The sequence below is a fragment of the Sorex fumeus genome, unplaced genomic scaffold, assembly GCF_029834395.1.
Source record: "Sorex fumeus unplaced genomic scaffold, SorFum_2.1 ptg000002l, whole genome shotgun sequence".
Lineage (NCBI taxonomy): Eukaryota > Metazoa > Chordata > Mammalia > Eulipotyphla > Soricidae > Sorex > Sorex fumeus.
The window spans coordinates 68,253,483-68,265,649 of NW_026606059.1; the positions used below are offsets into that span (position 1 = coordinate 68,253,483).

At 37.4% G+C, this 12,167-nt stretch overlaps 1 protein-coding gene and 1 pseudogene across 2 annotated transcripts in view; both read left to right on the forward strand.

Annotated features, from left to right (window-relative positions):
- Positions 1 to 12,167, forward strand: part of CSMD3 (CUB and Sushi multiple domains 3) — a 1,250,820-nt gene that overhangs the window by 489,677 nt on the left and 748,976 nt on the right. The gene's annotated exons all lie outside the window — the stretch shown is intronic.
- On the forward strand, positions 802 to 2,189 carry LOC130036516 (non-POU domain-containing octamer-binding protein-like; annotated as a pseudogene).

The following is a 12,167-nucleotide window of genomic DNA, read 5'->3' on the forward strand; positions in this document are numbered from 1 at the left end:
TACACATGAATACAGCATTGCAGCTACTAATAGAGGTAACAGAATCCAAAACACAATATACTTAATGTTGATGAGCAAGCAATACAGCAGAAACTCTCACTGGTTACTGGTTAGAATGCAAAACTGTAACTGTTACTTTGGAAGACATCCTGACAGCTTCTTGGAAAACAAACGAAGGATAACTCAAAGAGAAATAAGTCAAAGGACAGATTCCATGCCAGTAGCCTGGTCCCTGTCCCTACACAGCCTGGTGCCCTGTGTACCATCAGGAGTACTACTGAGAACAGATGCGTCAGTAGCCCTTGAGCTCTGGAAAGTGTAGCCGCGAAAGAGTAGCCTAAGAGAACAAAAGATACAGTAACAAAAACCTAGGCTGACAATACGATCCAAAACTTTTGTTCTTTTGTATATTATCTAAAGGAGTTCAGAATTTATGCTCAGAATATTGTGTATTTCTATGTAACAGTCAGTGTCTTTAAAATATATGATTATAATTATGTGGAACTCTGAAAAAGACAAAACTATAAACCCAGTAAAAATATCAGCGGCCAGGGTTGTTTGAATAAGCAGTTCTCCAGACTCCTTTAGTACAAAGAAACTACTCAGTATTAATACCTCCTGCTTTACCTAGTGTCATGGATAGATTGTAACACTTGGACTTTAATAAAATGTATGAAAAGTGGAAATGTGCCTCAATTGTAACATGTTGGTTCCATCATTCGGGAGCTTAGAAAGAAAATGTAGCATCTATAGCATCCGCAGTTACATCAAGGAGAGACCACTTGATAGAGGGTTGCAAGAATGCTGAGGAATAAAATCTTTACCTTGGAGAAGCAAAACCAAGCTCCAAGGAAGCATTGTCAGCATCATCACCAACAGCACCACCAGCAGCAGCAACAGCATCCGCCACCTGAAAATGGGCAACAAGCCAGCAACCTAAATGAAGGCTTGACTATTGATCTGAAGAATTTTAGAAAACCAGGAGAAAAAACCTTTACCCAGCATAGCCGGCTTTTTGTGGGCAATCTTGCTGCTGATATTACCAAGGAGTAAATGAGGAAACTATTTGAGAAATATGGGAAAGTTGCTGAAGTCTTCATTGAGAAGGATAAGGGCTTTGGCTTTATTTGCTTAGAAACACGAACTCTAGGTGAGATTGCCCAAGTGTTGCTGGACAACACGCCACTCTGCGGCAAGCAGTTTCAGGTGTGCTTTGCTTATCATAGTGCATCCCTCACAGTTTGAAGCCTTTCTCAATATGTGTCCAGTGAACTACTGCAGGAAGCCTTTTTTTGTGTGTTTGTCCAGATAGAAAGAGCTGTGGTCATTATGAATGATTGAGAAAGACCCTCTGGAAAAGGCATTGTTGAATTCTCAGAGAAACCAGCTGAACTCTGGACAGATGTAGTGAAGGTTCTTTCCTGCTAGCCACATTTCCAAGGCCCGTGACTGTAGAGCCCTTGGACCGGTTAAATGATGAAGAGGGATTACCAGAAAAATTGGTTATTAAGAACCAGCAATTTTACAAGGAAAGAGAACAACCATCCAGATGTGCCCAGCCTGGCTCATGTGAGTATACCATGCTCTGGAAGGCACTCACTGAGATGGAGAAGCTGCAGAAAGACCAGGTGGACTGCAATACCAAGGAAGCTCGTGAGAAACTGGACATGGAGATGGAGGCTGCTCATTTTGAGTACCAGGTCATGTTCATGAAACAGGATTTGATGAAGTGCCAAGAACTTAGAAGAATGGAAGAGCTCCATAATTTAGAAGTGCAAAAACAAAAGCAACTGGAGCTCAGGCAGGAAGAGGAGCATAGACACTGCGAGGAAGAGATGCAGAGACAACAGGAAGAAATGATGCAGTAACAGCAGGGAGGATTCAAGAAAACCTTCCCTGATTTGAGAAAATAGGAGCTGCGGATCAGTCAGAAGGCTATGGGAGGTGCTGTGGGTATAAACAACAGAGGTGTCATGCCTCTTGCTCATGTACTGGCTGGTACCCCAGCTCTTCCAGGACCCACTACTATGATGCCAGATGGAACTTTGGGATTGACTCCACCAAAGACAGAGCACTTTGGCCAGGCTGCTACAATGGAAGGAATTGGGGCAATTGGTGGAACCGCTTCTGCTTTCAACCATGCAGCTCCTGGAGCTGAATTTGCTCCAGACAAATGTCACCGATACTAAGAAAATTGCATTTCTAGTTTCCTAAAGCCATTAAAGAAAAGGAACCTTTTGAGACTAGCCAGAATTCTACCCTGGAAAAATATTAGGGATCCCTCCCAATAGTTAGATCTTCCCTGCCTGTAATATCTAGGGAGTATGCTGGAGACAGAGGCGAGGGAGGGGAGATCATTACAAATCAATGCTGTGTGGTATATTGTTCTGTGTGGTTGCATTCCTGAAGTCTCATGTGATTGTTGAGCCTAAGGGAACCATGAAAAAATGGATCCAATTAGAGCCCCATTACTCATGATCACTCCATTTGTCTATCTCGTTCTATTTGCTTATTCATACCCTGCAACCCCAACGACACTGCCACGTGTACCACTAAAACCAAACATTCCTCCCATGATCTTAGTCCCATTGCTCCATTCACTCTCAGGTGGGAATTGCCCATAGAGGTTACAGACAACTTATGTACTGGTTCTATTATATCCCATATACCCTTCCATGTACTAAGGAAGACATTTTCTCTTAGAGATTTTCATTTTAGTATATCTTTAAAAAATCTTGTGTTAGCTTGCCTTCATTATTTTCTTGGGTAAGGAAAAACTCAGGGATCACCAATTTTGTCTGTGATGTTGCTCATCACAGCTGTGCTTGCTAGGCCCAGTACAATCTCGGAAATAGGGTTGCTGTAGGCTAAAGGTCAGACAGTAGCTCTTTGGCTTGCCTGTCTTAGGTAGTTGTGCTGTTCATTTTTTATTAGTGTACCATGTTTGATTTGTCCCTGATACTCTGGAGTTTTTCTGAGATATGGATCAGTAAATCAGCATCACCTTATTAAAATACATTTTAAGCCTAAAAATAAAAAGAAAAAAATGCATTTCTCTTTCTCTCTCTCTCTCTCTCTCTCTCTCTCTGTATGTGTGTGTGTGTTAGAACGAGGGAGGGTAGTTGAAAATCCTTTGCATTATCCGCATATTTTTATTTAGAAAATGAATCTTCTGCAGAGTATTTAATATTTTAAAAATTCATTGTAAAAAGTGCAAATAGTATTCATAATTTAAAAATACCTACAATTTTATTTTTAAATTGTTAAACTTACTATGCACACAAATGCATGTGTGTTGTTTAACAGTAATGTATTAAAATATTTATTATAAAAACTCAGTATATCATTTAACTGCTCTAGATTTTGAAAATAATCTAAGTGAAATAATTGGATGTTCTTTTGATTTTCCTAGCATGGCAGAAAAATGAGAAGTTTAGAGATATGGAATAAATATTTCCAAAAGGACAGTTTCCCTTTTTCCAGGGCCACAATTATTGGTTCTCTCTTCATTGCACATGTTAACCAGGGCTGGGGAATATCTGGCACATGAACCACATAAGGATCATGAGATCACATGTTCAGGCTCTGGTACAACACAGGACAGACTCGTACATGTATGCCCACAGCCCATTTGCCTATATTATCTGGCCTGTGAACAAGGATATATTATAGATGTATGAACAACTCCTTAGCAGGAGCAATAAAAGGTTCCCCCTACTTAGATGATCATAATGTCAGCTTTATTATCTGAAGATTATTTTTCCCCTACACTCACGTCTCTACTGTCATCACATCGGTTTTTAAATCTTTTTCTGTAGAATCCTCTCCAACTAAACGTCATCAGAGCCTACCGGTGGGTGGCTCAAACCACTCAATTTTGGCATTCAACAGCCTCACAAAGGAGTCTCTCTTTCCCGATTTATCCTTCAGTCATACTTTTATGATGATAAATTGCCCACAGTTTGCCACAGATATATCTGAATTTCCTTTGTTTCTTCCCTTGGTTATATTGTCTCATTTTCCTGAATAATTTTACAAACATTTTAAAATTCTTGTTACTAAAGCTTTGATTTCAATTGCCCCAATCTGTTGAAATTTAATTGTTAACTCACTTAGTATCTGTGTACCTTTAGCATTTTACCTAACAAATTTTCTTTTCAGAATCCATTTTAAGTGTAGATTTCTTGAGATTTACAGTAGTGCTGTTCTATATGCCCAGTAAAGTTAATTAACAAATGAATTTAACTAAAGGAGTAAAACTGTATATTTATTATTTTTCCATTAATTACTCCAATCACATGACAGGACTTTTAACTGATCTTAAAGCTAAAAGTAAGTCTAGAGAGCTGCTGCTGAAACAGAAACATTTTTTTGATGGACGTGGTCAATATATTTTAATAATCCCCAAGCGTATGTAGGACACAATCCTTAGAGAAATAAGGTGTCCAGTGAAAGTTGCTCTGTTTTGCCATTTTGTCTCCATTTAATTTCCAAGGTGAGAGTCTTAGCAGATGTGTTTTGCAATCTTAAAGGCTTTGTTTCTAATTTGAAATGCCTGTGGAGCATAACAGGCCTTTAGAGGGAGAATTGCTGCCAAACAGATATAGAAGCTGGCAGCAATTTCTATAGTACAAAAATAAATTAAAATTTTAGATGTGCCTCAAAATTAAAACCAAATGCCTGCAAAAGCTCATCTTCTGGGATCCTTATCTTACATAGTATTTCCTTCTGCAGAAAAGGACTTAAAGGTGTCTTCCTTTAAAGAGATGCCATCAAGTGGGACTACAGCTGGTTTCTCCTTAAGAACAGAAGCACAATATAGGAGCTCCAAAATTTGGATTTTTTCACTTGGTTATTGAAGCAATGGCATGTCTCCTGTGATCACGAGATAACAGCAGCTATTGTTTTCATCAGGTAGAGTTAGATACAGTAATTTTGTACAACAAAACATAATTTTAATAGGGGAGCCATGTTGCATCGACTACAATAAAAATAATATTCAAAGAGAGAGAGAAAGGAGAGAGAAAGTGAGAGAGAGAAGAACAGTACTATAAATAATACTGAGGAAAAGCTATTATGAAATTAACCCATCCCACATTTTAATTTGGTTGTAACTTCATCTTTGTAAAAACTTTCGTAATGCTAGTATTTTAATTTTTGTACCTTGTTTTAGTATTGGTAACAAATGATAGAAATTTTTAGGCACTCAATTTCTGTTCCACAAATGGACTTCTAAAGAATAGTCTCTGCACTTGTGGTATTTCTTTGCATACCATGAAGCTATTTCCTAAATATCTTGTACATGTACCTTCAGACACAGAGGTGTGGTCAGTGTGTCTGGATAATCCAGAGGTAGTCCCCAGTAACGAGTAGGCTCCCAATTACTTTGACACACTTCGATAAAATGTCTATACTAGATGCTATGTGATATAAGTAGGTTTGATATAGAGTGTATAATGATTTAGTACAAGTTCTTAATGGCTTTGATCATAGAGCCTTTGGAATTTTAGTAATTTCTTTCTTTGCCCGAGGGGGAAAAAAGGAAAAAAAGCAAATCTGTCTGTTTATTCATTTCTATTTTCTTATGAACATTATATTCCGACAATGTAGTACGGTTGTATACTCTTTAACTTCTCAAAGCTTGGCATCAGATTGATCATCAATCCCCTGGTTTTCCGTTCCAGAGTGCAATGGTGTGCTATTTGCTTTTATCACAGCAACTCTGTCAATTCAGTTTCACAAAGATATGTTTCACAGAAGAAACATACTAGTGCTGTGGTTATGCTGTGAACAATCTCAGGACAGGAAGTGTGGGTAAATCGTGATAAAGTCTGTTTCATTAAAACATTTGCAGCCACCCACACGTTCTTCTTAGCAACTTGATACCCTCAAGGACGTTTCAAATTGCAATTTGGTTAATTAAGAAAAGAATAGTAAACAATGACAATGGATACTGTTCCCAATTGGTGGTCATGGGGGCAGGCAGAAGGACACACCCAATATTTTTCAGGGTTTACTTCTAGCTCTGCATTCAGTTTTCAGTTCTGGGGGTGTCAGGATTGAGCCAAGGTCAGCCTCATGTAAGCAAGCTTCTTACCTGCTGTTCCGTGTTTGAAATCAATAATCACACTTTTATTTTGTACTTTACTAACATTCATGAATGAGGTATATTTTTACCCTTTACCAGAGTCCAAAAACATGGGAGTATTTTTAATTATACTGTACCATTATCATGTGTCTCCAGGTTCTACATCTAAACTTACACACATTAAAAAAGTGTTTGGGGGGGGAGGGGCTAGAGCATTTGTATAGCAGGTAAACCTTTTCCTTGTGCACAGCCAGCATGGGTCAATCCCTAGTGACTGCATATGGTCCCCAGTTATGCCAGAGGCGAGACCTAAACACCTGGGTGTGACCCAAAAACCAAAAGAAATAAACTAGTTTTTAATTCAACTTCTTTTTAGAGAATAACCCCCTGCATACTCTGCAGCAAACACTTGGAATAGGCTCTGGGTGATGTAGAGGCAGGATGAATAAGAGGTTAGAGTCTCCATTTCTATTCCAGTGATGCTATAAAGGTCTCTATTATTCTGCCTAGCCCATTATTTTTAAATTGTGTCGTATTGCCACCTGGGGTTATCCAGGAACGACTCTAGTGGCATTGAGTGATATTTGTGTGTGTGTGTGTGTGTGTGTGTGTGTGTGTGTGGTGGTGGCATAGGGGGTGGCAGGTGTTCTTTATGCTTATTTAAATAAGATAGATTTTTTTCACTCAACAGAGGGGAAGGTTTCAGTAATCCCTTTAACACCCGCACAAACAGTGATATCTTTTGTATTTCACTACCTTCAGATATTCAACTCGAATGGCAAAAACCACACTTAATGCTTCACCAGTTCATATTCTTGGAATTAAGTCTGGCATTCCAGGAGTAAATTTCACCATGAAAAAATTTGAGAATCTTTCAAAATTCTAAAATAATGTGATTGTACCACTCTGATGTTTCCTTTTCAATTTTAAGTGATACCTTTAAGATAACAGTTTGCTCACTCCTTTCTCCTTCCACAAAAATCATTGCATAGAATCTCCACTGGTTGTTGGTTCAGAGAATCAGATTGTGGTCACTATTTGAATTTCTGGCTTCTCTAGGAATATGTGTGTGTGTATGTATTCATATTCGTATGTGTATATATATATACTATATACATGTATACATATACATATATATATATTTTAGCAGAGCTGTAATGAGAAAATTGAAGGATTCAGTTATGACATACTCTGATATAATGCTCTAAAATTATTTTGCTTTTAAGAGAAACAATAACACATCTATGACTTACAGAAATACCATCAATATATCATACAATTTATTTTATTCTATATAACAACTCTTGATAATGTTATTCACCCGAATTTGGGTCTCCCAAAGAGGAATCGAAAGAGTTATGCTTGGAGTAACCCGCTTCACTCAAATGAGAGAAAGAATCCGGAGTTCCGACATCCGTTGACGATCAAGAATCAGGGACGCTGTCTTGCTTGCTAAGGCATCGAAGATCAGATGGGCTGGACACATAATGAGATTTGGAGATGACCACTGAACCAGAGCCGTTACCAACTGGATTCCACGGGATGTCAAAAGATCGCATGGCCGCCCACCTACAAGATGGTCAGACTTCTTCTTCAAGACCCTGAATGATTGGTTTGAGGCTCTTCGTGTTCCTAGAACGAGCAGATGCCATTGGGCTACACTAGCACGTGAGAGGGACAAAGAGACATTACTGGTGCCCACTTGAGCAAATTGATGAGTAACGGGATGTCAAGTGATCAAGTAACCAAGTGAACTACTCACATTTCCTCAATGTTCATTTTTAGCATTTTCCAGAATTTTATATCTAGAAGAAAATTACAAAGTCTCAGAATTGATCTGGAAACCTCGCCACTCTCTAATTCCACCTCCTATTTTGGATTTCAGAACACTGATGCTGAGACTCGCCTAACTTCCCTTTCTTACCTTTGTTGAAATATTAGATTTTTCTAGAAGATACTGCTTATCTTCCAAGGGGAGATGTGTGTTGTGAAACTATTTTAATTAAGATAATGTAATTTTCTTGATACACATACTAGAGAAGATTCCTTATATTACATAAAAATCTTTATGTGCTATAAGAAATTTAAATAAGACTAATTTGTATATTAAGACTTTAAGTAAGAATATAATAAACACACTTAACTTAGAAGTTCAACATTATTCATTGAAGAACAAAAAATATAAAAATGATTAACTATTTGAAATACATTTTGTTTTCTGGTAGATTTACATAGATGAAAAAGCAAGTGATTCATGGAATATTACAGATAAAATGCACCCAGTGGTAATCCAATTCAATCTACTCTAAATTTTCCTCTATAGGTTCTAAAACTGATAAGCTTAATGTGCAACATAGATGGGCTTAATAACTAAGTAGCAACTTAATATACCAAAAATACCTTATTCTAATACAGTAATTTATCTTCTAGGATTTTAGATTATCACTGCCATCACTGTCATCACATTGTTCTTCGATTTACTCAAGCGGGCGCCAGTAACATCTCCATTTGTCTCAGCCCTGAGACTTTAGCAGCCTTTCTTTACCAGTCTTTCACAACATATTGGAGGCTCTTTAAGGGTCAGGGGAATAAGACCTGTTATTATTACAGTTTTAGGCATATAAAATATGGCATGGCTAGCTTTCCAGGCTCTGCTGTGCGGGCAGGATACTCTCGGCAGCTTGCCTGGCTCTCATATATATATATATATATATATATATATATATATATATAATCAATATATATCATATATATTTCTCTATCAAATATGGTGTGGTAATTATGGAAAATGGGTAGGGAGTGTCTTATGATGTGTCTAGGAATATGTTCACTCATATGTGAGGCTCGGCCCAAGCATGTGGAAAGCGGCTTGGAGCTTGACAGCGGTTGGGTAGTGGAGGTCAGTTGCCAGGACTGGGAGGGGAGGCCTCTCACCCACCCCCTCTGGGGTGCCCCGAATGAAAACAGCCTGGAGCAGAGTCACAGGATTTTAGATCTAGACATTAAATGTGATGGTGTTCAGGCTAAGTGATCCTATCAGCATAGGTAGCATTGAGCAGTTGGCAACCCAAGAGATTTTCCCTTTGTCCTTATTCCTTATACGTTGTCTATAACACCCTTAGAGTGCTTGTATGTTGCTCTTGAATATCTTTTTCCATCCGTCCCCTGTCCCACCCTCTCTTCCCCTATTTGGTACTGTTTGGGAGACCATATGTGGTTCCAGGGATTGAAGCAGCGTTTGCCACCAGCAAGACAGTAGGTTTGATCTCTGCTATTTCTTTCTTTCTTTCTTTCTTTCTTTCTTTCTTTCTTTCTTTCTTTCTTTCTTTCTTTCTTACTTTTGAAACACTATTAACACACATGCCACAGCTAAGTACTACAGGAAGAACTCAACTGTAATTATATGCAGAAAAATATCTTGTCAGTTAGGATTTCATATTAATATACAGATTCTCAATATTATAAAAACATCATATCTATTGATAAAGTAAATGATTTAAAGCTTGGTGCACCAGAAGATTAAGTTCATCTAATCTTGGATCCTTTCAAAAGACCTATTCCAAGGGACCATTGAAATGATCCCGTCCTCTGAGATGCGTTTGAATTTCTATTTTGATTTGTTATTTTTCTAATAACTAATAACAGCTATTCTTATTTTCTGTTTTCTGCTTGAATACTTTTAGTAAAGTAGCATTGCATTATGTAGTTCATGGTTTCACACCTTTTTGAACTGTCTCTTCACAGTTCTTTTCAACTTTCCCTTGTGGGTACGTTGACTATCGGTCGCATTCCAGTATTTAGCCTTAGATGGAGTTTACCACCCGCTTTGGGCTGCATTCCCAAGAAACCCGAATCCGGGAAGACCTGGGCCCTGCGCGCTGGGGGCCACAACCAGCCTCACACTGTCCAAGGGCACCTCTTAATGGTTGAGAGCCTGGTAAGCTCCCCGTGGCGTATTTGATATGCCAAATACAGTAGCGACAATAGCTCACCTTCCCCTGACCCTGAAAGAGCCTCCAATCATTGGGAAAAGATGAGTAAGAGTAAGAAGAGGCTGTTAAAATCTCAGGGCTGGGAGGAACAGAGACATTACTGGTGCCTGCTCGAGTAATTCAATCACCAATGAGATGGCAGTGATACAGTGATAAATTATTTAAGTCTCTGGAATGCTGAACTATAATCTGATATCTGTACACATATGCTAAGTTTACCTCTAAAACTTTACTTCTATGTGGAATCATTTAACTGACCCCTTTTAATTCACCTTGCTCATCTTCCTTATTTATTTTTCTTCCGGTAACCACCAATTGTTCTTGTGGCCTAGAGATTTTGTGTACATTTAGTTCATAGTTTTATTATCATTTCATTTCATATTCACACATGAGTGAAGTTATGAATTTTTTTCTTTCAACATCTATTTCACTAAGTATAATAAATTCAACGTCCATCCACACTGTTGGAGATGGCAATACTTTATAGCTGAGCAGTACCTGCTGATAATTTATATATAACATGTTACTTATCCATTTATATAACAGTGGGTAGCTAAGTTGTTTCATGTTTTGGAATTGTAAATAATACTACAAGGAATGTAGTTGTATATGTCTCTTAATATTGTTATTCTAGTATTCTTTGAGTTAACAAATAGTATTTTCTCACAGAATATTAGTATATTAAAAACTGCATACTGCATGTAACTAATAACTTCTTTTTATAGCTGTTAAACTGTATTGCATCACAATGTCTTATATGCTATCTTTTCCCTTAATTTTAGTTTACATTTTTTGCATGGATTATACCACTATAGCACTGTCCTCCCGTTGTTCATCGATTTACTTGAGCAGGCCCAGGAACATCTCCATTGTGAGACTTGTTGTTACTGTGTTTGGCATATCGGATACATCACGGGTAGCTTGCCAGGCTTTGCCATGTGGGCGAGATACTCTCGGTAGCTTGCTGGGCTCTCTGAGAGGGGCGGAGGAATGGAACCCGGCTCAGCTGGGCTGACTGCGCTCAGGGCAAACGCCCTACCGCTGTGCTATGGATTATATAATCAGATTTATAAATTCATAATTTCATAATGCATGCTTTTATAGTTGTACCAACACAAATCTGGTAAGAAAATTATAACTTTTAATTAATATTATTTAAAGGTGAATTATTTTGATGTATGCACACTTCATTTTCTGAGGGAGATGTTTAGCCCAAATCTCAATGTGCTCAGAGTTTTCTCCTAGCTCAGGGCCTAGGGATAATTTCTGGAAGACCTCAGAAAACTTTTGAGATGTTTTTGTGTAAAACAGGGTCAGCCACATGTAAGGCAAACTCCGTACCCACTATACTTCTCTTTAGCCCCATTATAATATATATGTTATATATATATATTTCTGTTATAGGATAATTTTTCGTAGTCAGAAATAAGTTTTATTTTTTAAATGAGGTAAGTTCATATCATTATATATCTAAATATTATATTTCTAACCCTTCATGCTATTGAATTTCAAAATCATTAATTAGTATTTTTATTAAAATATTCCATAACACTTTCTAACACTGCAAGAAGTATGATAGTAGCACAGTTAAGGTCCATACAATACTTTGCTTATGATGTAAAACTGTTGTGCAGGGCTATAGCTGAACATCTAGAGTTGTCACAGTAAAAAAAATATAATCTCAGCTATTATAATGTTTAAAATAAGATGTATATACAAAAACAAGCTCTCAGTAGAAAGTTGTAATTTCCTAGTCTGCATAGGAAAAGAAACATGTAAAGGTGAAAATAAAGTATTTTTTTCAAATTGAACTTAACTTTAAGATCTTGCCATCATCTTAGGAGTTAGACTAGCAGAATTCCTGTGAATTCTGAAGATTGTACTGTAGTTGATTTTGGAAACCTAAAGATATAGAATTTCAAATTTTGTTGATGGTGTTTGATTTAGTTTACCTAGCTATTTAACTAATAAACTGATTTTTTTCATAAAGAATTCACATTAATATACTCACCTTCATTCTCATGTTTTTATTTGAACAAATAATTTATTTGGGATCACTCCTTTTTCCAGGATATTGTTCGATTTAG